At 35.6% G+C, this 5,503-nt stretch overlaps 1 non-coding gene across 1 annotated transcript; it reads right to left on the reverse strand.

Moving 5' to 3' along the window:
* Nucleotides 1–3,843: 3,843 nt before the first annotated feature.
* Nucleotides 3,844–3,950, reverse strand: LOC115031269 (U6 spliceosomal RNA). The gene has a single exon (XR_003836868.1). It is a non-coding gene; the product is annotated as a U6 spliceosomal RNA (small nuclear RNA).
* Between the last annotated feature and the right edge of the window lie 1,553 nt (nucleotides 3,951–5,503).

Genomic DNA, 5,503 nt, shown 5'->3' on the forward strand with positions numbered 1-5,503 from the left:
TCTTTCTTCCACTGAATGGTTTTAACTCCCTTGTCGAAAATCAACTGACCATAGGTGTGTGGGTTCCTTTTTGGGTCTTCAATTCTATTCCATTGGTCAACTTGTCTGTCAGTATACCAGTACCATGCAGTTTTTATAACAATTGCTTGTAGTAAAGCTTTAGGTCAGGCATGGTGATTCCAACAGAGGTTCTTTTATCCTTGAGAAGACTTTTTGCTATCCTAGGTTTTTTGTTATTCCAGATGAATTTGCAGATTGCTCTTTCTAATTCGTTGAAGAATTGAGTTGGAATTTTGATGGGGACTGCATTGAATCTGTAGATTGCCTTTGGCAAGATAGCCATTTTTACAATGTTGATCCTGCCAATCCATGAGCATGGGAGATCTTTCCATCTTCTGAGATCTTCTATAATTTCTTTCTTCACAGACTTGAAATTTTTATTATACAGATCTTTCACTTCCTTAGTTAGAGTCACACCAAGATATTTTATATTATTTGTGACTATTGAGAAGGGTGTTGTTTCCCTAATTTCTTTCTCAGCCTGTTTATTCTTTGTGTAGAGAAAGGCCATTGATTTGTTTGAGTTAATTTTATATCCAGCTACTTCACCGAAGCTGTTTATCATGTTTAGGAGTTCTCTGGTGGAATTTTTAGGGTCAGTTAAAGATACTATCATGTCATCTGCAAAAAGTGATATTTTGACTTCACCTTTTCCAATTTGTATCCACTTGATCTCCTTTTGTTGTTGAATTGCTCTGGCTAGGACTTCAAGTACAATGTTGAATAGGTATGGGGAGAGTGGACAGCCTTGTCTAGTCCCTGATTTTAGTGGTATTGCTTCAAGCTTCTCACCATTTACTCTGATGTTGGCTACTGGTTTGCTGTAGATTGCTTTTATCATGGTTAGGTATGGGCCTTGAATTCCTGATCTTTCCAAGACTTTTATCATGAATGGGTATTGGATCTTGTCGAATGATTTTTCGGCATCTAACGAGATGATCATGTGGTTTTTGTCTTTGAGTTTGTTTATATAATGGATTACGTTGATGGAATTCCATATATTAAACCATCCTTGCATCCCTGGAATAAAACCTACTTGTTCAGGATAGATGATTGCTTTAATGTGTTCTTGGATTCGGTTAGCGAGAATTTTATTGAGTATTTTTGCATTGCTATTCATAAGGGAAATTGGTCTAAAGTTCTCTATCTTTGTTGGATCTTTCTGTGTCTTAGGTATCAGAGTAATTGTGACTTTATAGAATGAGTTGGGTAGAGTTCCTTCTACTTCTATTTTGTGGAATAGTTTGTGCAGAACTGGAATTAGATCTTCTTTGAAGGTCTGATAGAACTCTGCACTAAACCCATCTGGTCCTGGGCTTTTTTTGGCTGGAAGACTATTAATGACTGCTTCTATTTCTTTAGGGGCTAAGGGACTGTTTAGCTCGTTAACTTGATCCTGATTTAACTTTGGTACCTGGTATCTGTCTAGAAATTTGTCCATTTCGTCCAGGTTTTCCGGTTTGGTTGAGTATAGCCTTTGGTAGAAGGATCTGATGGTGTTTTGGATTTCTTCAGGATCTGTTGTTATGTCTCCCTTTTCATTTCTGATTTTGTTAATTAGGATGCTGTCCCTGTGCCCTCTAGTGAGTCTAGCTAAGGGTTTATCTATCTTGTTGATTTTCTCAAAGAACCAGCTCCTCGTTTCGTTGATTTTTTGAATAGTTCTTCTTGTTTATACTTGGTTGATTTCGCCCCTGAGTTTGATTATTTCCTGCCATCTACTCCTCTTGGGTGAATTTTCTTCCTTTTTTTCTAGAGCTTTTAGGTGTGTTGTCAAGCTGCTAGTGTGTGCTCTCTCTAGTTTCTTTTTGGAGGCACTCAGAGCTATGAGTTTCCCTCTTAGAAAGGCTTTCATTGTGTCCCATAGGTTTGGGGATGTTGTGGCTTCATTTTCATTAAACACTAAAAAGTCCTTAATTTCTTTCTTTATTCCTTCCTTGACCGAAGTATCATTGAGAAGAGTGTTGTTCATTTTCCACGTGAATGTTGGCTTTCCATTATTTGTGTTGTTATTGAAGATCAGCCTTAGTCCATGGTGGTCTGATAGGATGCATGGGACAATTTCAATATTTTTGTATCTGTTGAGGCCTGTTTTGTGACCAGTTATATGGTCAATTTTGGAGAAGGTCCCGTGAGGTGCTGAGAAGAAGGTATATCCTTTTGTTTTAGGATAAAATGTTCTGTAGATATCTGTTAAGTCCATTTGTTTCATCACTTCTGTTAGTTTCACTGTGTCCCTGTTTAGTTTCTGTTTCCAGGATCTGTCCCTTGATGAAAGTGATGTGTTGAAGTCTCCAACCATTATTGTGTGAGGTGCAATGTGTGCTTTGAGCTTTACTAAAGTGTCTTTAACGAATGTGGCTGCCCTTGCATTTGGAGCATAGATATTCAGAATTGAGAGTTCCTCTTGGAGGATTTACCTTTGATGAGTATGAAGTGTCCCTCCTTGTCTTTTTTGATAACTTTGGTTTGGAAGTCGATTTTATTCGATATCAGAATGGCTACTCCAGCTTGTTTCTTCAGACCATTTGCTTGGAAAATTGTTTTCCAGCCTTTCACTCTGAGGTAGTGTCTGAATTTTCCCCTGAGATGAGTTTCCTGTAATTAGCAGAATGTTGGGTCCTGTTTGCATAGCCAGTCTGTTAGTCTATGTCTTTTTATTGGGGAATTGAGTTCATTGATATTAAGAGATATTAAGGAAAAGTAATTGTTGCTTCCTATTAATTTTGTTGTTAGAGTTGGCATTCTATTCTTGTGGCTGTCTTCTTTTAGGTTTGTTGAAGGATTACCTTCTTATGTTTTCTAGGACATGGTTTCCGTCCTTGTATTGGTTTTTTTCTATTATCCTTTGAAGGGCTGGATTCGTTGAAAGATAATGTGTGAATTTGTTTTTGTCATGGAATACTTTGATTTCTCCATCTATGGTATTTGAGAGTTTAGCTGGGTATAGTAGCCTGGGCTGGAATTTGTGTTCTCTTAGTTTCTGTATAACATCTGTCCAGGCCCTTCTGGCTTTCATAGTCTCTGGTGAAAAGTCTGGTGTAATTCTGATAGGCCTGCCTTTATATGTTACTTAAGCTTTCTTCCTTACTGCTTTTAATATTCTATCTTTATTTAGTGCATTTGTTGTTCTGTTTATTATGTGTTGGGAGGAATTTCTTTTCTGGTCCAGTCTATTTGGAGTTCTGTAGGTTTCTTGTATGATCATGGGCATCTCTTTCTTTATGATTGGGAAGTTTTCTTCTATAATTTTGTTGAAGATATTTGCTGGCCCTTTAAGTTGAAAATCTTCATTCTCATCAACTCCTATTATCTGTAGGTTTGGTCTTCTCATTGTGTCCTGTATTTCCTGGATGTTTTGAGTTAGGATCCTTTTGCATTTTGTATTTCCTTTAATTGTTGTGCTGATGTTCTCTATGGAATCTTCTGCACCCGAGATTCTGTCTTACATCTCTTGTATTCTATTGCTGATGCTCGCATCTATGGTTCCAGATTTCTTTCCTAGGGTTTCTATCTCCAGCTTTGCCTCACTTTCTTTATTGTGTCTTCTTCCCTTTTTAGGTGTTGTATGGTTTTGTTCATTTCCATCACCTGTTTGGATGTGTTTTTCTGTTTTTCTTTAAGGACTTCTATCTGTTTGGTTGTGTTTTCCTGTTTTTCTTTAAGGACCTGTAACTCTTTAGCAGTGCTCTCCTGTATTTCTTTAAGTGAGTTATGAAAGTCCTTCTTGGTGTCCTCTACCATCATCATGAGATATGCTTTTAAATCTGGGTCTAGATTTTCAAAAATATGGAACACTTCACGAATTTGCCTCTCATCTTTGCGCAGGGGCCATGCTAATCTTCTCTGTATCGTTCCAATTTTAGTATATGTGCTGCCGAAGCGAGCACCTGTTTTTTTTTTTTTTTATATGAAATTGAGTATTGCTCTTTCATTGTCAATTCAGTGTTAGAATACTGATGGGAATTGTTTCGAATTTGTATATTGGTTTTGGTACGATGACCATTTTTACTATGTTAATCCTATTGATCCATGTCTATGGGAGTTCTTTCCACCTTCTGATATCTTTTTAAATTTCTTTCAGTTCTTGTCATATAGGTTTTTCCCTTGCTTGGTTAGATTTACACTAGGATATTTTATATTATCTGAAGCAATTACGAAAGATATTGTTTCGCTAATTTCTTTCTCGACCAATTTATCATTTCTGAAATAGGAGGACAACTGAGTTTTTTGACTTTTAGTTAATTTTGTATTCAGCTACTTTGCTGGAGGTGTTTATGATCTCTAGGAGTTCTCTGGTAGAATTTTGAGGGTCACTTATATATACTATCATATCATCTATGAATAGTGATACTTTGACTTATTCCTTTCCAATTTGAATCTCCTTGATCTCCTATAGTTGTCTTATTGTTCTAATTAAAACTTAAAGCAGTATATTGAATAGATATGGAGAAAGTGGACTTTTGTTTTATTCCTGATTTTTACTGAATTTGCTTTATATTTCTCTCTATTTAATTTGATGTTGACTATCAGTTAACTGTTTATTGCCTTTATTGTGTTTAGGTATGGTCCTTGTATCCCTAATCTCTCCAAGATTTTTTATCATGAAGGTGTATTGAATTTTGTCAAAGGCTTTCTCAGCATCTAGGGAGATGATCATGAGTTTTCTTTTTTCTTTCAGTTTGTTTATGTTGTGGGTTACATTGATGGATTTTCGTATATTGAACCATCTCCGCATCCTTGTGATGAAGCCTGCTTGATCATAGTGAATGATGTTTTCGATGTATTCCTTGATTTGGGTTTGGAGTACTTTTTGAGTACTTTTAATCAATGTTCATAAGGGAAATTGGTCTGAAATTCTCTTTGTTGAGTCTTTGTGTGGCTTAGTTATAGGGATGACTGTGGCCTCATAAAATGAATTTGTCAGTGTTCCTTATGTTTCCATCTTATGGAATAATTTGAAGTGTATTGATATTAACTCTTCTTTGAAAGTCTGGTAGAATTTTGTATTAAAACCATCTGTCCCTGGGCTTATTTTGGTTGGGAGACTTTTAATGAGTGCTTTTATTTCCTTAGGGGTTATAGGTTTATTTAGATTGTTTACCTGATCTTAATTTAACTTTGGTAAGTGGTTATCTATCAAGAAAAATCATCCATTTCATTTAGATTTTCCAATTTTGTAGAGTACAAGTTTTTGAAGTAAGACTTAAATTCTTTGGATTTTCTTGGTGTCTGTTGTTTGTTTCCCTTTTCATTGCTGATTTTTCATAATTTGGTATTCTTTCTCTGCACTTTAGTTAGTTTGGCTAAGGTTTTTCTATTTTGTTGATTTTTCTTAAAGAACAAAGTCTTTGTTTCATTGATTTTTTTGTATTATTCTCTTTGTTTATATTTTATTGATTTCAGCCCTGAGTTTGATTATTTCTTGCTGTCTACTCTTCTT

The sequence above is a fragment of the Mus caroli genome, unplaced genomic scaffold (assembly GCF_978045245.1).
Source record: "Mus caroli unplaced genomic scaffold, Mus_caroli_1 scaffold_4, whole genome shotgun sequence".
Taxonomy (NCBI): domain Eukaryota; kingdom Metazoa; phylum Chordata; class Mammalia; order Rodentia; family Muridae; genus Mus; species Mus caroli.